This window comes from Dendrobates tinctorius, unplaced genomic scaffold, assembly GCF_039654945.1.
Source record: "Dendrobates tinctorius isolate UK_male_01 unplaced genomic scaffold, ASM3965494v1 ptg000254l, whole genome shotgun sequence".
In the NCBI taxonomy this organism is placed as follows: domain Eukaryota; kingdom Metazoa; phylum Chordata; class Amphibia; order Anura; family Dendrobatidae; genus Dendrobates; species Dendrobates tinctorius.
Genome location: NW_027361921.1, coordinates 960371 through 985641, shown reverse-complemented (window position 1 = coordinate 985641; position 25271 = coordinate 960371). Strand labels below are relative to the sequence as shown.

The 25271-nt window shown below is 34.5% G+C and overlaps 7 non-coding genes across 7 annotated transcripts; all 7 read right to left on the bottom strand.

The window, feature by feature from the left end:
* Positions 1-4659: 4659 nt before the first annotated feature.
* Positions 4660-4733, bottom strand: TRNAT-UGU (transfer RNA threonine (anticodon UGU)). The gene has a single exon. It is a non-coding gene; the product is annotated as a tRNA-Thr (tRNA).
* A 727-nt stretch (positions 4734-5460) lies between these two features.
* Positions 5461-5534, bottom strand: TRNAT-UGU (transfer RNA threonine (anticodon UGU)). Its single transcript has one exon. It is a non-coding gene; the product is annotated as a tRNA-Thr (tRNA).
* Positions 5535-8664: 3130 nt separating this feature from the next.
* TRNAT-UGU (transfer RNA threonine (anticodon UGU)) lies at positions 8665-8738 on the bottom strand. Its single transcript has one exon. It is a non-coding gene; the product is annotated as a tRNA-Thr (tRNA).
* Positions 8739-14956: 6218 nt separating this feature from the next.
* TRNAT-UGU (transfer RNA threonine (anticodon UGU)) lies at positions 14957-15030 on the bottom strand. The gene has a single exon. It is a non-coding gene; the product is annotated as a tRNA-Thr (tRNA).
* A 727-nt stretch (positions 15031-15757) lies between these two features.
* On the bottom strand, positions 15758-15831 carry TRNAT-UGU (transfer RNA threonine (anticodon UGU)). Its single transcript has one exon. It is a non-coding gene; the product is annotated as a tRNA-Thr (tRNA).
* Positions 15832-18160: 2329 nt separating this feature from the next.
* On the bottom strand, positions 18161-18234 carry TRNAT-UGU (transfer RNA threonine (anticodon UGU)). Its single transcript has one exon. It is a non-coding gene; the product is annotated as a tRNA-Thr (tRNA).
* A 727-nt stretch (positions 18235-18961) lies between these two features.
* TRNAT-UGU (transfer RNA threonine (anticodon UGU)) lies at positions 18962-19035 on the bottom strand. Its single transcript has one exon. It is a non-coding gene; the product is annotated as a tRNA-Thr (tRNA).
* Positions 19036-25271: the final 6236 nt, after the last annotated feature.

The following is a 25271-nucleotide window of genomic DNA, read 5'->3' as shown; positions in this document are numbered from 1 at the left end:
TAATTCCACTGGTTTTAATTTGTAATGCTTGAGCCCATCCTATATTCTCTAAAGAAAGTTATTTCATCTGATTCCTTCTAGAGCATTTCAAAAGCAAAATTTTTTTTTTTACTCAAATTCCACTGGTTTTAATTTGTAATGCTTGAAGCCATCCTATATTCTCTAAAGAAACTTATTTCATCTAATTCCTTTTAGAGCATTTCAAAAGCAGAAAGTTTTTTTCTCTCAATTACACTTTATTAGTGCTTTGGGAAAGACATGTTTGATGTCAAACAAAAGTGAAAGTCCTCTTTTTCGGCTAACAGCCCCAAACTGACATGAAGAAAGGAAAGCACTGCTGACATTCTAAATCAAGATTTTCTGTTTACTAAACAGGCTCTTTGACCAACTTGTCTACATCACAAAAAGATGTGATATATTGGAAAGACTGCTTAGAGAGTCAGGTGCGGAAAGTGGAGGCATTTCAAAATAAAATCCATTGGTTAAGTTGTCAAGCTTGAAGCAATCTTAATTGCTTTTCAGCATTTAGATGAGATTCTTAATCTCACAATTGCACTATCAGTAGGGCTGGAACAATGGCAAATTTGAGTTTGCACACAGGTAAAAGACATGCTTTAAGATAGGAAGCTTATTCTTGAGAAGATTAAAACAAGGTACTGCTGAGAGTTGAACTCAGGATCTCCTGTTTACAAGAGAGGCACTTTAACCAACTAAGCCACAGCACCCCAATTTTCATGTGTGAATATTTTTTATTCTGCTGTTTCCAAAAACTACTAAGAAAATTTGTAGCATCTAATGTGTAATTCCACTGGTTTTAATTTGTAATGCTTGAGCCCATCCTATATTCTCTAAATAAAGTTATTTCATCTGATTCCTTCTAGAGCATTTCAAAAGCAAAATTATTTTTTTTTACTCAAATTCCACTGGTTTTAATTTGTAATGCTTGAAGCCATCCTATATTCTCTAAAGAAACTTATTTCATCTAATTCCTTTTAGAGCATTTCAAAAGCAGAAAGTTTTTTTCTCTCAATTACACTTTATTAGTGCTTTGGGAAAGACATGTTTGATGTCAAACAAAAGTGAAAGTCCTCTTTTTCGGATAACAGCCCCAAACTGACATGAAGAAAGGAAAGCACTGCTGACATTCGAAATCAAGATTTTCTGTTTACTAAACAGGCTCTTTGACCAACTTGTCTACATCACAAAAAGATGTGATATATTGGAAAGACTGCTTAGAGAGTCAGATGCAGAAAGTGGAGGCATTTCAAAATAAAAATCCATTGGTTAAGTTGTCAAGCTTGAAGTAATCTTACTTACTTTTCAGCATTTAGATGAGATTCTTAATCTCACAATTGCACTATGAGTAGGGCTGAAAAAATGGCAAATTTGAGTTTACACACAGGTAAAACAACTGCTTTAAGATTGGAAGCTTATTATTGAGAAGATGAAAACAAGGTACTGCTGAGAGTTGAACTCAGGATCTCCTCTTTACAAGTCAGGCGCTTTAACCAACTAAGCCACTGCACCCCGATTTTCATGTGTGAATAATTATTATTCTGCTTTTTCCGAAAACTGCTATGAAAATTTGTAGCATCTAATGTGTAATTCCACTGGTTTTTATTTGTAATGCTTGAGCCCATCCTATATTCTCTAAAGAAAGTTATTTCATCTAATTAATTTTAGAGCATTTCAAAAGCAAAATTTTTTTTTTCACTCAAATTCCACTGGTTTTAATTTGTGATGCTTGAAGCCATCCTATATTCTCTAAAGAAACTTATTTCATCTAATTCCTTTTAGAGCATTTCAAAAGCAGAAAGTTTTTTTCTCTCAATTACACTTTAATAGTGCTTTGGGAAAGACATGTTTGATGTCAAACAAAAGTGAAAGTCCTCTTTTTCGGCTAACAGCCCCAAACTGACATGAAGAAAGGAAAGCACTGCTGACATTCGAAATCAAGATTTTCTGTTTACTAAACAGGCTCTTTGACCAACTTGTCTACATCACAAAAAGATGTGATATATTGGAAAGACTGCTTAGAGAGTCAGATGCAGAAAGTGGAGGCATTTCAAAATAAAAATCCATTGGTTAAGTTGTCAAGCTTGAAGCAATCTTACTTCCTTTTCAGCATTTAGATGAGATTCTTAATCTCACAATTGCACTATCAGTAGGGCTGGAACAATGGCAAATTTGAGTTTGCACACAGGTAAAACACATGCTTTAAGATAGGAAGCTTATTCTTGAGAAGATTAAAACAAGGTACTGCTGAGAGTTGAACTCAGGATCTCCTGTTTACAAGAGAGGCACTTTAACCAACTAAGCCACAGCACCCCAATTTTCATGTGTCAATATTTTTTATTCTGCTGTTTCCGAAAACTACTAAGAAAATTTGTAGCATCTAATGTGTAATTCCACTGGTTTTAATTTGTAATGCTTGAGCCCATCCTATATTCTCTAAAGAAAGTTATTTCATCTGATTCCTTCTAGAGCATTTCAAAAGCAAAATTATTTTTTTTTACTCAAATTCCACTGGTTTTAATTTGTAATGCTTGAAGCCATCCTATATTCTCTAAAGAAACTTATTTCATCTAATTCCTTTTAGAGCATTTCAAAAGCAGAAAGTTTTTTTCTCTCAATTACACTTTATTAGTGCTTTGGGAAAGACATGTTAGATGTCAAACAAAAGTGAAAGTCCTCTTTTTCGGCTAACAGCCCCAAACTGACATGAAGAAAGGAAAGTACTGCTGACATTCGAAATCAAGATTTTCTGTTTACTAAACAGGCTCTTTGACCAACTTGTCTACATCACAAAAAGATGTGATATATTGGAAAGACTGCTTAGAGAGTCAGGTGCGGAAAGTGGAGTCATTTCAAAATAAAATCCATTGGTTAAGTTGTCAAGCTTGAAGCAATCTTAATTGCTTTTCAGCATTTAGATGAGATTCTTAATCTCACAATTGCACTATCAGTAGGGCTGGAACAATGGCAAATTTGAGTTTGCACACAGGTAAAACACATGCTTTAAGATAGGAAGCTTATTCTTGAGAAGATTAAAACAAGGTACTGCTGAGAGTTGAACTCAGGATCTCCTGTTTACAAGAGAGGCACTTTAACCAACTAAGCCACAGCACCCCAATTTTCATGTGTCAATATTTTTTATTCTGCTGTTTCCGAAAACTACTAAGAAAATTTGTAGCATCTAATGTGTAATTCCACTGGTTTTAATTTGTAATGCTTGAGCCCATCCTATATTCTCTAAAGAAAGTTATTTCATCTGATTCCTTCTAGAGCATTTCAAAAGCAAAATTATTTTTTTTTACTCAAATTCCACTGGTTTTAATTTGTAATGCTTGAAGCCATCCTATATTCTCTAAAGAAACTTATTTCATCTAATTCCTTTTAGAGCATTTCAAAAGCAGAAAGTTTTTTTCTCTCAATTACACTTTATTAGTGCTTTGGGAAAGACATGTTAGATGTCAAACAAAAGTGAAAGTCCTCTTTTTCGGCTAACAGCCCCAAACTGACATGAAGAAAGGAAAGTACTGCTGACATTCGAAATCAAGATTTTCTGTTTACTAAACAGGCTCTTTGACCAACTTGTCTACATCACAAAAAGATGTGATATATTGGAAAGACTGCTTAGAGAGTCAGGTGCGGAAAGTGGAGTCATTTCAAAATAAAATCCATTGGTTAAGTTGTCAAGCTTGAAGCAATCTTAATTGCTTTTCAGCATTTAGATGAGATTCTTAATCTCACAATTGCACTATCAGTAGGGCTGGAACAATGGCAAATTTGAGTTTGCACACAGGTAAAACACATGCTTTAAGATAGGAAGCTTATTCTTGAGAAGATTAAAACAAGGTACTGCTGAGAGTTGAACTCAGGATCTCCTGTTTACAAGAGAGGCACTTTAACCAACTAAGCCACAGCACCCCAATTTTCATGTGTGAATATTTTTTATTCTGCTGTTTCCGAAAACTACTAAGAAAATTTGTAGCATCTAATGTGTAATTCCACTGGTTTTAATTTGTAATGCTTGAGCCCATCCTATATTCTCTAAAGAAAGTTATTTCATCTGATTCCTTCTAGAGCATTTCAAAAGCAAAATTATTTTTTTTTACTCAAATTCCACTGGTTTTAATTTGTAATGCTTGAAGCCATCCTATATTCTCTAAAGAAACTTATTTCATCTAATTCCTTTTAGAGCATTTCAAAAGCAGAAAGTTTTTTTCTCTCAATTACACTTTATTAGTGCTTTGGGAAAGACATGTTTGAGGTCAAACAAAAGTGAAAGTCCTCTTTTTCGGCTAACAGCCCCAAACTGACATGAAGAAAGGAAAGCACTGCTGACATTCGAAATCAAGATTTTCTGTTTACTAAACAGGCTCTTTGACCAACTTGTCTACATCACAAAAAGATGTGATATATTGGAAAGACTGCTTAGAGAGTCAGGTGCGGAAAGTGGAGGCATTTCAAAATAAAATCCATTGGTTAAGTTGTCAAGCTTGAAGCAATCTTAATTGCTTTTCAGCATTTAGATGAGATTCTTAATCTCACAATTGCACTATCAGTAGGGCTGGAACAATGGCAAATTTGAGTTTGCACACAGGTAAAACACACCTGCTTTAAGATAGGAGGCTTATTCTTGAGAAGATGAAAAAAAGGTACTGCTGAGAGTTGAACTCAGGATCTCCTGTTTACAAGACAGGCGCTTTAACCAACTAAGCCACAGCACCCTGATTTTCATGTGTGAATAATTATTATTCTGCTTTTTCCGAAAACTGCTATGAAAATTTGTAGCATCTAATGTGTAATTCCACTGGTTTTAATTTGTAATGCTTGATCCCATCCTATATTCTCTAAAGAAAGTTATTTCATCTGATTCCTTTTAGAGCATTTCAAAAGCAAATTTTTTTTTTTACTCAAATTCCACTGGTTTTAATTTGTAATGCTTGAAGCCATCCTATATTCTCTAAAGAAACTTATTTCATCTAATTCCTTTTAGAGCATTTCAAAAGCAGAAAGTTTTTTTCTCTCAATTACACTTTATTAGTGCTTTGGGAAAGACATGTTTGATGTCAAACAAAAGTGAAAGTCCTCTTTTTCGGCTAACAGCCCCAAACTGACATGAAGAAAGGAAAGCACTGCTGACATTCGAAATCAAGATTTTCTTTTTACTAAACAGGCTCTTTGACCAACTTGGCTAAATCACAAAAAGATGTGATATATTGGAAAGACTGCTTAGAGAGTCAGATGCAGAAAGTGGAGGCATTTCAAAATATAATCCATTGGTTAAGTTGTCAAACTTGAAGCAATCTTACTTCCTTTTCACCATTTAGATGAGATTCTTAATCTCACAATTGCACTATCAGTAGGGCTGGAACAATGGCAAATTTGAGTTTGCACACAGGTAAAACACACCTGCTTTAAGATAGGAGGCTTATTCTTGAGAAGATGAAAAAAAGGTACTGCTGAGAGTTGAACTCAGGATCTCCTGTTTACAAGACAGGCGCTTTAACCAACTAAGCCACAGCACCCTGATTTTCATGTGTGAATAATTATTATTCTGCTTTTTCCGAAAACTGCTATGAAAATTTGTAGCATCTAATGTGTAATTCCACTGGTTTTAATTTGTAATGCTTGATCCCATCCTATATTCTCTAAAGAAAGTTATTTCATCTGATTCCTTTCAGAGCATTTCAAAAGCAAATTTTTTTTTTTACTCAAATTCCACTGGTTTTAATTTGTAATGCTTGAAGCCATCCTATATTCTCTAAAGAAACTTATTTCATCTAATTCCTTTTAGAGCATTTCAAAAGCAGAAAGTTTTTTTCTCTCAATTACACTTTATTAGTGCTTTGGGAAAGACATGTTTGATGTCAAACAAAAGTGAAAGTCCTCTTTTTCGGCTAACAGCCCCAAACTGACATGAAGAAAGGAAAGCACTGCTGACATTCGAAATCAAGATTTTCTTTTTACTAAACAGGCTCTTTGACCAACTTGGCTAAATCACAAAAAGATGTGATATATTGGAAAGACTGCTTAGAGAGTCAGATGCAGAAAGTGGAGGCATTTCAAAATATAATCCATTGGTTAAGTTGTCAAGCTTGAAGCAATCTTAATTGCTTTTCAGCATTTAGATGAGATTCTTAATCTCACAATTGCACTATCAGTAGGGCTGGAACAATGGCAAATTTGAGTTTGCACACAGGTAAAACACATGCTTTAAGATAGGAAGCTTATTCTTGAGAAGATTAAAACAAGGTACTGCTGAGAGTTGAACTCAGGATCTCCTGTTTACAAGAGAGGCACTTTAACCAACTAAGCCACAGCACCCCAATTTTCATGTGTCAATATTTTTTATTCTGCTGTTTCCGAAAACTACTAAGAAAATTTGTAGCATCTAATGTGTAATTCCACTGGTTTTAATTTGTAATGCTTGAGCCCATCCTATATTCTCTAAAGAAAGTTATTTCATCTGATTCCTTCTAGAGCATTTCAAAAGCAAAATTATTTTTTTTTACTCAAATTCCACTGGTTTTAATTTGTAATGCTTGAAGCCATCCTATATTCTCTAAAGAAACTTATTTCATCTAATTCCTTTTAGAGCATTTCAAAAGCAGAAAGTTTTTTTCTCTCAATTACACTTTATTAGTGCTTTGGGAAAGACATGTTAGATGTCAAACAAAAGTGAAAGTCCTCTTTTTCGGCTAACAGCCCCAAACTGACATGAAGAAAGGAAAGTACTGCTGACATTCGAAATCAAGATTTTCTGTTTACTAAACAGGCTCTTTGACCAACTTGTCTACATCACAAAAAGATGTGATATATTGGAAAGACTGCTTAGAGAGTCAGGTGCGGAAAGTGGAGTCATTTCAAAATAAAATCCATTGGTTAAGTTGTCAAGCTTGAAGCAATCTTAATTGCTTTTCAGCATTTAGATGAGATTCTTAATCTCACAATTGCACTATCAGTAGGGCTGGAACAATGGCAAATTTGAGTTTGCACACAGGTAAAACACATGCTTTAAGATAGGAAGCTTATTCTTGAGAAGATTAAAACAAGGTACTGCTGAGAGTTGAACTCAGGATCTCCTGTTTACAAGAGAGGCACTTTAACCAACTAAGCCACAGCACCCCAATTTTCATGTGTGAATATTTTTTATTCTGCTGTTTCCGAAAACTACTAAGAAAATTTGTAGCATCTAATGTGTAATTCCACTGGTTTTAATTTGTAATGCTTGAGCCCATCCTATATTCTCTAAAGAAAGTTATTTCATCTGATTCCTTCTAGAGCATTTCAAAAGCAAAATTATTTTTTTTTACTCAAATTCCACTGGTTTTAATTTGTAATGCTTGAAGCCATCCTATATTCTCTAAAGAAACTTATTTCATCTAATTCCTTTTAGAGCATTTCAAAAGCAGAAAGTTTTTTTCTCTCAATTACACTTTATTAGTGCTTTGGGAAAGACATGTTTGATGTCAAACAAAAGTGAAAGTCCTCTTTTTCGGCTAACAGCCCCAAACTGACATGAAGAAAGGAAAGCACTGCTGACATTCGAAATCAAGATTTTCTGTTTACTAAACAGGCTCTTTGACCAACTTGTCTACATCACAAAAAGATGTGATATATTGGAAAGACTGCTTAGAGAGTCAGGTGCGGAAAGTGGAGGCATTTCAAAATAAAATCCATTGGTTAAGTTGTCAAGCTTGAAGCAATCTTAATTGCTTTTCAGCATTTAGATGAGATTCTTAATCTCACAATTGCACTATCAGTAGGGCTGGAACAATGGCAAATTTGAGTTTGCACACAGGTAAAACACACCTGCTTTAAGATAGGAGGCTTATTCTTGAGAAGATGAAAAAAAGGTACTGCTGAGAGTTGAACTAAGGATCTCCTGTTTACAAGAAAGGCGCTTTAACCAACTAAGCCACAGCACCCTGATTTTCATGTGTGAATAATTATTATTCTGCTTTTTCCGAAAACTGCTATGAAAATTTGTAGCATCTAATGTGTAATTCCACTGGTTTTAATTTGTAATGCTTGATCCCATCCTATATTCTCTAAAGAAAGTTATTTCATCTGATTCCTTTTAGAGCATTTCAAAAGCAAATTTTTTTTTTTACTCAAATTCCACTGGTTTTAATTTGTAATGCTTGAAGCCATCCTATATTCTCTAAAGAAACTTATTTCATCTAATTCCTTTTAGAGCATTTCAAAAGCAGAAAGTTTTTTTCTCTCAATTACACTTTATTAGTGCTTTGGGAAAGACATGTTTGATGTCAAACAAAAGTGAAAGTCCTCTTTTTCGGCTAACAGCCCCAAACTGACATGAAGAAAGGAAAGCACTGCTGACATTCGAAATCAAGATTTTCTTTTTACTAAACAGGCTCTTTGACCAACTTGGCTAAATCACAAAAAGATGTGATATATTGGAAAGACTGCTTAGAGAGTCAGATGCAGAAAGTGGAGGCATTTCAAAATATAATCCATTGGTTAAGTTGTCAAACTTGAAGCAATCTTACTTCCTTTTCACCATTTAGATGAGATTCTTAATCTCACAATTGCACTATCAGTAGGGCTGGAACAATGGCAAATTTGAGTTTGCACACAGGTAAAACACACCTGCTTTAAGATAGGAGGCTTATTCTTGAGAAGATGAAAAAAAGGTACTGCTGAGAGTTGAACTCAGGATCTCCTGTTTACAAGACAGGCGCTTTAACCAACTAAGCCACAGCACCCTGATTTTCATGTGTGAATAATTATTATTCTGCTTTTTCCGAAAACTGCTATGAAAATTTGTAGCATCTAATGTGTAATTCCACTGGTTTTAATTTGTAATGCTTGATCCCATCCTATATTCTCTAAAGAAAGTTATTTCATCTGATTCCTTTCAGAGCATTTCAAAAGCAAATTTTTTTTTTACTCAAATTCCACTGGTTTTAATTTGTAATGCTTGAAGCCATCCTATATTCTCTAAAGAAACTTATTTCATCTAATTCCTTTTAGAGCATTTCAAAAGCAGAAAGTTTTTTTCTCTCAATTACACTTTATTAGTGCTTAGGGAAAGACATGTTTGATGTCAAACAAAAGTGAAAGTCCTCTTTTTCGGCTAACAGCCCCAAACTGACATGAAGAAAGGAAAGCACTGCTGACATTCGAAATCAAGATTTTCTTTTTACTAAACAGGCTCTTTGACCAACTTGGCTAAATCACAAAAAGATGTGATATATTGGAAAGACTGCTTAGAGAGTCAGATGCAGAAAGTGGAGGCATTTCAAAATATAATCCATTGGTTAAGTTGTCAAACTTGAAGCAATCTTACTTCCTTTTCACCATTTAGATGAGATTCTTAATCTCACAATTGCACTATCAGTAGGGCTGGAACAATGGCAAATTTGAGTTTGCACACAGGTAAAACAACTGCTTTAAGATAGGAAGCTTATTCTTGAGAAGATGAAAACAAGGTACTGCCGAGAGTTGAACTCAGGATCTCCTGTTTACAAGACAGGCACTTTATCCAACTAAGCCACAGCACCCCAATTTTCATGTGTGAATATTTATTATTCTGCTTTTTCCGAAAACTGCTATGAAAATTTGTAGCATCTAATGTGTAATTCCACTGGTTTTAATTTGTAATGCTTGAAGCCATCCTATATTCTCTAAAGAAACTTATTTCATCTAATTCCTTTTAGAGCATTTCAAATGCAGAAAGATTTTTTCTCTCAATTACACTTTATTAGTGCTTTGTGAAAGACATGTTTGATGTCAAACAAAAGTGAAAGTCCTCTTTTTCGGCTAACAGCCCCAAACTGACATGAAGAAAGGAAAGCACTGCTGACATTCGAAATCAAGATTTTCTGTTTACTAAACAGGCTCTTTGACCAACTTGTCTACATCACAAAAAGATGTGATATATTGGAAAGACTGCTTAGAGAGTCAGATGCAGAAAGTTGAGGCATTTCAAAATATAATCCATTGGTTAAGTTGTCAAGCTTGAAGCAATCTTACTTCCTTTTCAGCATTTAGATGAGATTCTTAATCTCACAATTGCACTATCAGTAGGGCTGGAACAATGGCAAATTTGAGTTTGCACACAGGTAAAACACATGCTTTAAGATAGGAAGCTTATTCTTGAGAAGATTAAAACAAGGTACTGCTGAGAGTTGAACTCAGGATCTCCTGTTTACAAGAGAGGCACTTTAACCAACTAAGCCACAGCACCCCAATTTTCATGTGTGAATATTTTATATTCTGCTTTTTCCGAAAACTGCTATGAAAATTTGTAGCATCTAATGTGTAATTCCACTGGTTTTAATTTGTAATGCTTGAGCCCATCCTATATTCTCTAAAGAAAGTTATTTCATCTGATTCCTTCTAGAGCATTTCAAAAGCAAAATTTTTTTTTTTACTCAAATTCCACTGGTTTTAATTTGTAATGCTTGAAGCCATCCTATATTCTCTAAAGAAACTTATTTCATCTAATTCCTTTTAGAGCATTTCAAAAGCAGAAAGTTTTTTTCTCTCAATTACACTTTATTAGTGCTTTGGGAAAGACATGTTTGATGTCAAACAAAAGTGAAAGTCCTCTTTTTCGGCTAACAGCCCCAAACTGACATGAAGAAAGGAAAGCACTGCTGACATTCTAAATCAAGATTTTCTGTTTACTAAACAGGCTCTTTGACCAACTTGTCTACATCACAAAAAGATGTGATATATTGGAAAGACTGCTTAGAGAGTCAGGTGCGGAAAGTGGAGGCATTTCAAAATAAAATCCATTGGTTAAGTTGTCAAGCTTGAAGCAATCTTAATTGCTTTTCAGCATTTAGATGAGATTCTTAATCTCACAATTGCACTATCAGTAGGGCTGGAACAATGGCAAATTTGAGTTTGCACACAGGTAAAAGACATGCTTTAAGATAGGAAGCTTATTCTTGAGAAGATTAAAACAAGGTACTGCTGAGAGTTGAACTCAGGATCTCCTGTTTACAAGAGAGGCACTTTAACCAACTAAGCCACAGCACCCCAATTTTCATGTGTGAATATTTTTTATTCTGCTGTTTCCGAAAACTACTAAGAAAATTTGTAGCATCTAATGTGTAATTCCACTGGTTTTAATTTGTAATGCTTGAGCCCATCCTATATTCTCTAAATAAAGTTATTTCATCTGATTCCTTCTAGAGCATTTCAAAAGCAAAATTATTTTTTTTTACTCAAATTCCACTGGTTTTAATTTGTAATGCTTGAAGCCATCCTATATTCTCTAAAGAAACTTATTTCATCTAATTCCTTTTAGAGCATTTCAAAAGCAGAAAGTTTTTTTCTCTCAATTACACTTTATTAGTGCTTTGGGAAAGACATGTTTGATGTCAAACAAAAGTGAAAGTCCTCTTTTTCGGATAACAGCCCCAAACTGACATGAAGAAAGGAAAGCACTGCTGACATTCGAAATCAAGATTTTCTGTTTACTAAACAGGCTCTTTGACCAACTTGTCTACATCACAAAAAGATGTGATATATTGGAAAGACTGCTTAGAGAGTCAGATGCAGAAAGTGGAGGCATTTCAAAATAAAAATCCATTGGTTAAGTTGTCAAGCTTGAAGTAATCTTACTTACTTTTCAGCATTTAGATGAGATTCTTAATCTCACAATTGCACTATGAGTAGGGCTGAAAAAATGGCAAATTTGAGTTTACACACAGGTAAAACAACTGCTTTAAGATTGGAAGCTTATTATTGAGAAGATGAAAACAAGGTACTGCTGAGAGTTGAACTCAGGATCTCCTCTTTACAAGTCAGGCGCTTTAACCAACTAAGCCACTGCACCCCGATTTTCATGTGTGAATAATTATTATTCTGCTTTTTCCGAAAACTGCTATGAAAATTTGTAGCATCTAATGTGTAATTCCACTGGTTTTTATTTGTAATGCTTGAGCCCATCCTATATTCTCTAAAGAAAGTTATTTCATCTAATTAATTTTAGAGCATTTCAAAAGCAAAATTTTTTTTTTCACTCAAATTCCACTGGTTTTAATTTGTGATGCTTGAAGCCATCCTATATTCTCTAAAGAAACTTATTTCATCTAATTCCTTTTAGAGCATTTCAAAAGCAGAAAGTTTTTTTCTCTCAATTACACTTTAATAGTGCTTTGGGAAAGACATGTTTGATGTCAAACAAAAGTGAAAGTCCTCTTTTTCGGCTAACAGCCCCAAACTGACATGAAGAAAGGAAAGCACTGCTGACATTCGAAATCAAGATTTTCTGTTTACTAAACAGGCTCTTTGACCAACTTGTCTACATCACAAAAAGATGTGATATATTGGAAAGACTGCTTAGAGAGTCAGATGCAGAAAGTGGAGGCATTTCAAAATAAAAATCCATTGGTTAAGTTGTCAAGCTTGAAGCAATCTTACTTCCTTTTCAGCATTTAGATGAGATTCTTAATCTCACAATTGCACTATCAGTAGGGCTGGAACAATGGCAAATTTGAGTTTGCACACAGGTAAAACACATGCTTTAAGATAGGAAGCTTATTCTTGAGAAGATTAAAACAAGGTACTGCTGAGAGTTGAACTCAGGATCTCCTGTTTACAAGAGAGGCACTTTAACCAACTAAGCCACAGCACCCCAATTTTCATGTGTCAATATTTTTTATTCTGCTGTTTCCGAAAACTACTAAGAAAATTTGTAGCATCTAATGTGTAATTCCACTGGTTTTAATTTGTAATGCTTGAGCCCATCCTATATTCTCTAAAGAAAGTTATTTCATCTGATTCCTTCTAGAGCATTTCAAAAGCAAAATTATTTTTTTTTACTCAAATTCCACTGGTTTTAATTTGTAATGCTTGAAGCCATCCTATATTCTCTAAAGAAACTTATTTCATCTAATTCCTTTTAGAGCATTTCAAAAGCAGAAAGTTTTTTTCTCTCAATTACACTTTATTAGTGCTTTGGGAAAGACATGTTAGATGTCAAACAAAAGTGAAAGTCCTCTTTTTCGGCTAACAGCCCCAAACTGACATGAAGAAAGGAAAGTACTGCTGACATTCGAAATCAAGATTTTCTGTTTACTAAACAGGCTCTTTGACCAACTTGTCTACATCACAAAAAGATGTGATATATTGGAAAGACTGCTTAGAGAGTCAGGTGCGGAAAGTGGAGTCATTTCAAAATAAAATCCATTGGTTAAGTTGTCAAGCTTGAAGCAATCTTAATTGCTTTTCAGCATTTAGATGAGATTCTTAATCTCACAATTGCACTATCAGTAGGGCTGGAACAATGGCAAATTTGAGTTTGCACACAGGTAAAACACATGCTTTAAGATAGGAAGCTTATTCTTGAGAAGATTAAAACAAGGTACTGCTGAGAGTTGAACTCAGGATCTCCTGTTTACAAGAGAGGCACTTTAACCAACTAAGCCACAGCACCCCAATTTTCATGTGTCAATATTTTTTATTCTGCTGTTTCCGAAAACTACTAAGAAAATTTGTAGCATCTAATGTGTAATTCCACTGGTTTTAATTTGTAATGCTTGAGCCCATCCTATATTCTCTAAAGAAAGTTATTTCATCTGATTCCTTCTAGAGCATTTCAAAAGCAAAATTATTTTTTTTTACTCAAATTCCACTGGTTTTAATTTGTAATGCTTGAAGCCATCCTATATTCTCTAAAGAAACTTATTTCATCTAATTCCTTTTAGAGCATTTCAAAAGCAGAAAGTTTTTTTCTCTCAATTACACTTTATTAGTGCTTTGGGAAAGACATGTTAGATGTCAAACAAAAGTGAAAGTCCTCTTTTTCGGCTAACAGCCCCAAACTGACATGAAGAAAGGAAAGTACTGCTGACATTCGAAATCAAGATTTTCTGTTTACTAAACAGGCTCTTTGACCAACTTGTCTACATCACAAAAAGATGTGATATATTGGAAAGACTGCTTAGAGAGTCAGGTGCGGAAAGTGGAGTCATTTCAAAATAAAATCCATTGGTTAAGTTGTCAAGCTTGAAGCAATCTTAATTGCTTTTCAGCATTTAGATGAGATTCTTAATCTCACAATTGCACTATCAGTAGGGCTGGAACAATGGCAAATTTGAGTTTGCACACAGGTAAAACACATGCTTTAAGATAGGAAGCTTATTCTTGAGAAGATTAAAACAAGGTACTGCTGAGAGTTGAACTCAGGATCTCCTGTTTACAAGAGAGGCACTTTAACCAACTAAGCCACAGCACCCCAATTTTCATGTGTGAATATTTTTTATTCTGCTGTTTCCGAAAACTACTAAGAAAATTTGTAGCATCTAATGTGTAATTCCACTGGTTTTAATTTGTAATGCTTGAGCCCATCCTATATTCTCTAAAGAAAGTTATTTCATCTGATTCCTTCTAGAGCATTTCAAAAGCAAAATTATTTTTTTTTACTCAAATTCCACTGGTTTTAATTTGTAATGCTTGAAGCCATCCTATATTCTCTAAAGAAACTTATTTCATCTAATTCCTTTTAGAGCATTTCAAAAGCAGAAAGTTTTTTTCTCTCAATTACACTTTATTAGTGCTTTGGGAAAGACATGTTTGATGTCAAACAAAAGTGAAAGTCCTCTTTTTCGGCTAACAGCCCCAAACTGACATGAAGAAAGGAAAGCACTGCTGACATTCGAAATCAAGATTTTCTGTTTACTAAACAGGCTCTTTGACCAACTTGTCTACATCACAAAAAGATGTGATATATTGGAAAGACTGCTTAGAGAGTCAGGTGCGGAAAGTGGAGGCATTTCAAAATAAAATCCATTGGTTAAGTTGTCAAGCTTGAAGCAATCTTAATTGCTTTTCAGCATTTAGATGAGATTCTTAATCTCACAATTGCACTATCAGTAGGGCTGGAACAATGGCAAATTTGAGTTTGCACACAGGTAAAACACACCTGCTTTAAGATAGGAGGCTTATTCTTGAGAAGATGAAAAAAAGGTACTGCTGAGAGTTGAACTCAGGATCTCCTGTTTACAAGACAGGCGCTTTAACCAACTAAGCCACAGCACCCTGATTTTCATGTGTGAATAATTATTATTCTGCTTTTTCCGAAAACTGCTATGAAAATTTGTAGCATCTAATGTGTAATTCCACTGGTTTTAATTTGTAATGCTTGATCCCATCCTATATTCTCTAAAGAAAGTTATTTCATCTGATTCCTTTTAGAGCATTTCAAAAGCAAATTTTTTTTTTTACTCAAATTCCACTGGTTTTAATTTGTAATGCTTGAAGCCATCCTAAATTCTCTAAAGAAACTTATTTCATCTAATTCCTTTTAGAGCATTTCAAAAGCAGAAAGTTTTTTTCTCTCAATTACACTTTATTAGTGCTTTGGGAAAGACATGTTTGATGTCAAACAAAAGTGAAAGTCCTCTTTTTCGGCTAACAGCCCCAAACTGACATGAAGAAAGGAAAGCACTGCTGACATTCGAAATCAAGATTTTCTTTTTACTAAACAGGCTCTTTGACCAACTTGGCTAAATCACAAAAAGATGTGATATATTGGAAAGACTGCTTAGAGAGTCAGATGCAGAAAGTGGAGGCATTTCAAAATATAATCCATTGGTTAAGTTGTCAAACTTGAAGCAATCTTACTTCCTTTTCACCATTTAGATGAGATTCTTAATCTCACAATTGCACTATCAGTAGGGCTGGAACAATGGCAAATTTGAGTTTGCACACAGGTAAAACACACCTGCTTTAAGATAGGAGGCTTATTCTTGAGAAGATGAAAAAAAGGTACTGCTGAGAGTTGAACTCAGGATCTCCTGTTTACAAGACAGGCGCTTTAACCAACTAAGCCACAGCACCCTGATTTTCATGTGTGAATAATTATTATTCTGCTTTTTCCGAAAACTGCTATGAAAATTTGTAGCATCTAATGTGTAATTCCACTGGTTTTAATTTGTAATGCTTGATCCCATCCTATATTCTCTAAAGAAAGTTATTTCATCTGATTCCTTTCAGAGCATTTCAAAAGCAAATTTTTTTTTTTACTCAAATTCCACTGGTTTTAATTTGTAATGCTTGAAGCCATCCTATATTCTCTAAAGAAACTTATTTCATCTAATTCCTTTTAGAGCATTTCAAAAGCAGAAAGTTTTTTTCTCTCAATTACACTTTATTAGTGCTTTGGGAAAGACATGTTTGATGTCAAACAAAAGTGAAAGTCCTCTTTTTCGGCTAACAGCCCCAAACTGACATGAAGAAAGGAAAGCACTGCTGACATTCGAAATCAAGATTTTCTTTTTACTAAACAGGCTCTTTGACCAACTTGGCTAAATCACAAAAAGATGTGATATATTGGAAAGACTGCTTAGAGAGTCAGATGCAGAAAGTGGAGGCATTTCAAAATATAATCCATTGGTTAAGTTGTCAAGCTTGAAGCAATCTTAATTGCTTTTCAGCATTTAGATGAGATTCTTAATCTCACAATTGCACTATCAGTAGGGCTGGAACAATGGCAAATTTGAGTTTGCACACAGGTAAAACACATGCTTTAAGATAGGAAGCTTATTCTTGAGAAGATTAAAACAAGGTACTGCTGAGAGTTGAACTCAGGATCTCCTGTTTACAAGAGAGGCACTTTAACCAACTAAGCCACAGCACCCCAATTTTCATGTGTCAATATTTTTTATTCTGCTGTTTCCGAAAACTACTAAGAAAATTTGTAGCATCTAATGTGTAATTCCACTGGTTTTAATTTGTAATGCTTGAGCCCATCCTATATTCTCTAAAGAAAGTTATTTCATCTGATTCCTTCTAGAGCATTTCAAAAGCAAAATTATTTTTTTTTACTCAAATTCCACTGGTTTTAATTTGTAATGCTTGAAGCCATCCTATATTCTCTAAAGAAACTTATTTCATCTAATTCCTTTTAGAGCATTTCAAAAGCAGAAAGTTTTTTTCTCTCAATTACACTTTATTAGTGCTTTGGGAAAGACATGTTAGATGTCAAACAAAAGTGAAAGTCCTCTTTTTCGGCTAACAGCCCCAAACTGACATGAAGAAAGGAAAGTACTGCTGACATTCGAAATCAAGATTTTCTGTTTACTAAACAGGCTCTTTGACCAACTTGTCTACATCACAAAAAGATGTGATATATTGGAAAGACTGCTTAGAGAGTCAGGTGCGGAAAGTGGAGTCATTTCAAAATAAAATCCATTGGTTAAGTTGTCAAGCTTGAAGCAATCTTAATTGCTTTTCAGCATTTAGATGAGATTCTTAATCTCACAATTGCACTATCAGTAGGGCTGGAACAATGGCAAATTTGAGTTTGCACACAGGTAAAACACATGCTTTAAGATAGGAAGCTTATTCTTGAGAAGATTAAAACAAGGTACTGCTGAGAGTTGAACTCAGGATCTCCTGTTTACAAGAGAGGCACTTTAACCAACTAAGCCACAGCACCCCAATTTTCATGTGTGAATATTTTTTATTCTGCTGTTTCCGAAAACTACTAAGAAAATTTGTAGCATCTAATGTGTAATTCCACTGGTTTTAATTTGTAATGCTTGAGCCCATCCTATATTCTCTAAAGAAAGTTATTTCATCTGATTCCTTCTAGAGCATTTCAAAAGCAAAATTATTTTTTTTTACTCAAATTCCACTGGTTTTAATTTGTAATGCTTGAAGCCATCCTATATTCTCTAAAGAAACTTATTTCATCTAATTCCTTTTAGAGCATTTCAAAAGCAGAAAGTTTTTTTCTCTCAATTACACTTTATTAGTGCTTTGGGAAAGACATGTTTGATGTCAAACAAAAGTGAAAGTCCTCTTTTTCGGCTAACAGCCCCAAACTGACATGAAGAAAGGAAAGCACTGCTGACATTCGAAATCAAGATTTTCTGTTTACTAAACAGGCTCTTTGACCAACTTGTCTACATCACAAAAAGATGTGATATATTGGAAAGACTGCTTAGAGAGTCAGGTGCGGAAAGTGGAGGCATTTCAAAATAAAATCCATTGGTTAAGTTGTCAAGCTTGAAGCAATCTTAATTGCTTTTCAGCATTTAGATGAGATTCTTAATCTCACAATTGCACTATCAGTAGGGCTGGAACAATGGCAAATTTGAGTTTGCACACAGGTAAAACACACCTGCTTTAAGATAGGAGGCTTATTCTTGAGAAGATGAAAAAAAGGTACTGCTGAGAGTTGAACTCAGGATCTCCTGTTTACAAGACAGGCGCTTTAACCAACTAAGCCACAGCACCCTGATTTTCATGTGTGAATAATTATTATTCTGCTTTTTCCGAAAACTGCTATGAAAATTTGTAGCATCTAATGTGTAATTCCACTGGTTTTAATTTGTAATGCTTGATCCCATCCTATATTCTCTAAAGAAAGATATTTCATCTGATTCCTTTTAGAGCATTTCAAAAGCAAATTTTTTTTTTTACTCAAATTCCACTGGTTTTAATTTGTAATGCTTGAAGCCATCCTATATTCTCTAAAGAAACTTATTTCATCTAATTCCTTTTAGAGCATTTCAAAAGCAGAAAGTTTTTTTCTCTCAATTACACTTTATTAGTGCTTTGGGAAAGACATGTTTGATGTCAAACAAAAGTGAAAGTCCTCTTTTTCGGCTAACAGCCCCAAACTGACATGAAGAAAGGAAAGCACTGCTGACATTCGAAATCAAGATTTTCTTTTTACTAAACAGGCTCTTTGACCAACTTGGCTAAATCACAAAAAGATGTGATATATTGGAAAGACTGCTTAGAGAGTCAGATGCAGAAAGTGGAGGCATTTCAAAATATAATCCATTGGTTAAGTTGTCAAACTTGAAGCAATCTTACTTCCTTTTCACCATTTAGATGAGATTCTTAATCTCACAATTGCACTATCAGTAGGGCTGGAACAATGGCAAATTTGAGTTTGCACACAGGTAAAACACACCTGCTTTAAGATAGGAGGCTTATTCTTGAGAAGATGAAAAAAAGGTACTGCTGAGAGTTGAACTCAGGATCTCCTGTTTACAAGACAGGCGCTTTAACCAACTAAGCCACAGCACCCTGATTTTCATGTGTGAATAATTATTATTCTGCTTTTTCCGAAAACTGCTATGAAAATTTGTAGCATCTAATGTGTAATTCCACTGGTTTTAATTTGTAATGCTTGATCCCATCCTATATTCTCTAAAGAAAGTTATTTCATCTGATTCCTTTCAGAGCATTTCAAAAGCAAATTTTTTTTTTTACTCAAATTCCACTGGTTTTAATTTGTAATGCTTGAAGCCATCCTATATTCTCTAAAGAAACTTATTTCATCTAATTCCTTTTAGAGCATTTCAAAAGCAGAAAGTTTTTTTCTCTCAATTACACTTTATTAGTGCTTTGGGAAAGACATGTTTGATGTCAAACAAAAGTGAAAGTCCTCTTTTTCGGCTAACAGCCCCAAACTGACATGAAGAAAGGAAAGCACTGCTGACATTCGAAATCAAGATTTTCTTTTTACTAAACAGGCTCTTTGACCAACTTGGCTAAATCACAAAAAGATGTGATATATTGGAAAGACTGCTTAGAGAGTCAGATGCAGAAAGTGGAGGCATTTCAAAATATAATCCATTGGTTAAGTTGTCAAACTTGAAGCAATCTTACTTCCTTTTCACCATTTAGATGAGATTCTTAATCTCACAATTGCACTATCAGTAGGGCTGGAACAATGGCAAATTTGAGTTTGCACACAGGTAAAACAACTGCTTTAAGATAGGAAGCTTATTCTTGAGAAGATGAAAACAAGGTACTGCCGAGAGTTGAACTCAGGATCTCCTGTTTACAAGACAGGCACTTTATCCAACTAAGCCACAGCACCCCAATTTTCATGTGTGAATATTTATTATTCTGCTTTTTCCGAAAACTGCTATGAAAATTTGTAGCATCTAATGTGTAATTCCACTGGTTTTAATTTGTAATGCTTGAAGCCATCCTATATTCTCTAAAGAAACTTATTTCATCTAATTCCTTTTAGAGCATTTCAAATGCAGAAAGATTTTTTCTCTCAATTACACTTTATTAGTGCTTTGTGAAAGACATGTTTGATGTCAAACAAAAGTGAAAGTCCTCTTTTTCGGCTAACAGCCCCAAACTGACATGAAGAAAGGAAAGCACTGCTGACATTCGAAATCAAGATTTTCTGTTTACTAAACAGGCTCTTTGACCAACTTGTCTACATCACAAAAAGATGTGATATATTGGAAAGACTGCTTAGAGAGTCAGATGCAGAAAGTTGAGGCATTTCAAAATATAATCCATTGGTTAAGTTGTCAAGCTTGAAGCAATCTTACTTCCTTTTCAGCATTTAGATGAGATTCTTAATCTCACAATTGCACTATCAGTAGGGCTGGAACAATGGCAAATTTGAGTTTGCACACAGGTAAAACACATGCTTTAAGATAGGAAGCTTATTCTTGAGAAGATTAAAACAAGGTACTGCTGAGAGTTGAACTCAGGATCTCCTGTTTACAAGAGAGGCACTTTAACCAACTAAGCCACAGCACCCCAATTTTCATGTGTGAATATTTTATATTCTGCTTTTTCCGAAAACTGCTATGAAAATTTGTAGCATCTAATGTGTAATTCCACTGGTTTTAATTTGTAATGCTTGAGCCCATCCTATATTCTCTAAAGAAAGTTATTTCATCTGATTCCTTCTAGAGCATTTCAAAAGCAAAATTTTTTTTTTTACTCAAATTCCACTGGTTTTAATTTGTAATGCTTGAAGCCATCCTATATTCTCTAAAGAAACTTATTTCATCTAATTCCTTTTAGAGCATTTCAAAAGCAGAAAGTTTTTTTCTCTCAATTACACTTTATTAGTGCTTTGGGAAAGACATGTTTGATGTCAAACAAAAGTGAAAGTCCTCTTTTTCGGCTAACAGCCCCAAACTGACATGAAGAAAGGAAAGCACTGCTGACATTCTAAATCAAGATTTTCTGTTTACTAAACAGGCTCTTTGACCAACTTGTCTACATCACAAAAAGATGTGATATATTGGAAAGACTGCTTAGAGAGTCAGGTGCGGAAAGTGGAGGCATTTCAAAATAAAATCCATTGGTTAAGTTGTCAAGCTTGAAGCAATCTTAATTGCTTTTCAGCATTTAGATGAGATTCTTAATCTCACAATTGCACTATCAGTAGGGCTGGAACAATGGCAAATTTGAGTTTGCACACAGGTAAAAGACATGCTTTAAGATAGGAAGCTTATTCTTGAGAAGATTAAAACAAGGTACTGCTGAGAGTTGAACTCAGGATCTCCTGTTTACAAGAGAGGCACTTTAACCAACTAAGCCACAGCACCCCAATTTTCATGTGTGAATATTTTTTATTCTGCTGTTTCCGAAAACTACTAAGAAAATTTGTAGCATCTAATGTGTAATTCCACTGGTTTTAATTTGTAATGCTTGAGCCCATCCTATATTCTCTAAATAAAGTTATTTCATCTGATTCCTTCTAGAGCATTTCAAAAGCAAAATTATTTTTTTTTACTCAAATTCCACTGGTTTTAATTTGTAATGCTTGAAGCCATCCTATATTCTCTAAAGAAACTTATTTCATCTAATTCCTTTTAGAGCATTTCAAAAGCAGAAAGTTTTTTTCTCTCAATTACACTTTATTAGTGCTTTGGGAAAGACATGTTAGATGTCAAACAAAAGTGAAAGTCCTCTTTTTCGGCTAACAGCCCCAAACTGACATGAAGAAAGGAAAGTACTGCTGACATTCGAAATCAAGATTTTCTGTTTACTAAACAGGCTCTTTGACCAACTTGTCTACATCACAAAAAGATGTGATATATTGGAAAGACTGCTTAGAGAGTCAGGTGCGGAAAGTGGAGGCATTTCAAAATAAAATCCATTGGTTAAGTTGTCAAGCTTGAAGCAATCTTAATTGCTTTTCAGCATTTAGATGAGATTCTTAATCTCACAATTGCACTATCAGTAGGGCTGGAACAATGGCAAATTTGAGTTTGCACACAGGTAAAACACATGCTTTAAGATAGGAAGCTTATTCTTGAGAAGATTAAAACAAGGTACTGCTGAGAGTTGAACTCAGGATCTCCTGTTTACAAGAGAGGCACTTTAACCAACTAAGCCACAGCACCCCAATTTTCATGTGTGAATATTTTTTATTCTGCTGTTTCCGAAAACTACTAAGAAAATTTGTAGCATCTAATGTGTAATTCCACTGGTTTTAATTTGTAATGCTTGAGCCCATCCTATATTCTCTAAAGAAAGTTATTTCATCTGATTCCTTCTAGAGCATTTCAAAAGCAAAATTATTTTTTTTTACTCAAATTCCACTGGTTTTAATTTGTAATGCTTGAAGCCATCCTATATTCTCTAAAGAAACTTATTTCATCTAATTCCTTTTAGAGCATTTCAAAAGCAGAAAGTTTTTTTGTCTCAATTACACTTTATTAGTGCTTTGGGAAAGACATGTTAGATGTCAAACAAAAGTGAAAGTCCTCTTTTTCGGCTAACAGCCCCAAACTGACATGAAGAAAGGAAAGCACTGCTGACATTCGAAATCAAGATTTTCTGTTTACTAAACAGGCTCTTTGACCAACTTGTCTACATCACAAAAAGATGTGATATATTGGAAAGACTGCTTAGAGAGTCAGGTGCGGAAAGTGGAGGCATTTCAAAATAAAATCCATTGGTTAAGTTGTCAAGCTTGAAGCAATCTTAATTGCTTTTCAGCATTTAGATGAGATTCTTAATCTCACAATTGCACTATCAGTAGGGCTGGAACAATGGCAAATTTGAGTTTGCACACAGGTAAAACACACCTGCTTTAAGATAGGAGGCTTATTCTTGAGAAGATGAAAAAAAGGTACTGCTGAGAGTTGAACTCAGGATCTCCTGTTTACAAGACAGGCGCTTTAACCATCTAAGCCACAGCACCCTGATTTTCATGTGTGAATAATTATTATTCTGCTTTTTCCGAAAACTGCTATGAAAATTTGTAGCATCTAATGTGTAATTCCACTGGTTTTAATTTGTAATGCTTGATCCCATCCTATATTCTCTAAAGAAAGTTATTTCATCTGATTCCTTTTAGAGCATTTCAAAAGCAAATTTTTTTTTTTTACACAAATTCCACTGGTTTTAATTTGTAATGCTTGAAGCCATCCTATATTCTCTAAAGAAACTTATTTCATCTAATTCCTTTTAGAGCATTTCAAAAGCAGAAAGTTTTTTTCTCTCAATTACACTTTATTAGTGCTTTGGGAAAGACATGTTTGATGTCAAACAAAAGTGAAAGTCCTCTTTTTCGGCTAACAGCCCCAAACTGACATGAAGAAAGGAAAGCACTGCTGACATTCGAAATCAAGATTTTCTTTTTACTAAACAGGCTCTTTGACCAACTTGGCTAAATCACAAAAAGATGTGATATATTGGAAAGACTGCTTAGAGAGTCAGATGCAGAAAGTGGAGGCATTTCAAAATATAATCCATTGGTTAAGTTGTCAAACTTGAAGCAATCTTACTTCCTTTTCACCATTTAGATGAGATTCTTAATCTCACAATTGCACTATCAGTAGGGCTGGAACAATGGCAAATTTGAGTTTGCACACAGGTAAAACAACTGCTTTAAGATAGGAAGCTTATTCTTGAGAAGATGAAAACAAGGTACTGCCGAGAGTTGAACTCAGGATCTCCTGTTTACAAGACAGGCACTTTATCCAACTAAGCCACAGCACCCCAATTTTCATGTGTGAATATTTATTATTCTGCTTTTTCCGAAAACTGCTATGAAAATTTGTAGCATCTAATGTGTAATTCCACTGGTTTTAATTTGTAATGCTTGAAGCCATCCTATATTCTCTAAAGAAACTTATTTCATCTAATTCCTTTTAGAGCATTTCAAATGCAGAAAGATTTTTTCTCTCAATTACACTTTATTAGTGCTTTGTGAAAGACATGTTTGATGTCAAACAAAAGTGAAAGTCCTCTTTTTCGGCTAACAGCCCCAAACTGACATGAAGAAAGGAAAGCACTGCTGACATTCGAAATCAAGATTTTCTGTTTACTAAACAGGCTCTTTGACCAACTTGTCTACATCACAAAAAGATGTGATATATTGGAAAGACTGCTTAGAGAGTCAGGTGCGGAAAGTGGAGGCATTTCAAAATAAAATCCATTGGTTAAGTTGTCAACCTTGAAGCAATCTTAATTGCTTTTCAGCATTTAGATGAGATTCTTAATCTCACAATTGCACTATCAGTAGGCTGGAACAATGGCAAATTTGAGTTTGCACACAGGTAAAACACATGCTTTAAGATAGGAAGCTTATTCTTGAGAAGATTAAAACAAGGTACTGCTGAGAGTTGAACTCAGGATCTCCTGTTTACAAGAGAGGCACTTTAACCAACTAAGCCACAGCACCCCAATTTTCATGTGTGAATATTTTATATTCTGCTTTTTCCGAAAACTGCTATGAAAATTTGTAGCATCTAATGTGTAATTCCACTGGTTTTAATTTGTAATGCTTGAGCCCATCCTATATTCTCTAAAGAAAGTTATTTCATCTGATTCCTTCTAGAGCATTTCAAAAGCAAAATTTTTTTTTTTACTCAAATTCCACTGGTTTTAATTTGTAATGCTTGAAGCCATCCTATATTCTCTAAAGAAACTTATTTCATCTAATTCCTTTTAGAGCATTTCAAAAGCAGAAAGTTTTTTTCTCTCAATTACACTTTATTAGTGCTTTGGGAAAGACATGTTTGATGTCAAACAAAAGTGAAAGTCCTCTTTTTCGGCTAACAGCCCCAAACTGACATGAAGAAAGGAAAGCACTGCTGACATTCGAAATCAAGATTTTCTGTTTACTAAACAGGCTCTTTGACCAACTTGTCTACATCACAAAAAGATGTGATATATTGGAAAGACTGCTTAGAGAGTCAGGTGCGGAAAGTGGAGGCATTTCAAAATAAAATCCATTGGTTAAGTTGTCAACCTTGAAGCAATCTTAATTGCTTTTCAGCATTTAGATGAGATTCTTAATCTCACAATTGCACTATCAGTAGGCTGGAACAATGGCAAATTTGAGTTTGCACACAGGTAAAACACATGCTTTAAGATAGGAAGCTTATTCTTGAGAAGATTAAAACAAGGTACTGCTGAGAGTTGAACTCAGGATCTCCTGTTTACAAGAGAGGCACTTTAACCAACTAAGCCACAGCACCCCAATTTTCATGTGTGAATATTTTATATTCTGCTTTTTCCGAAAACTGCTATGAAAATTTGTA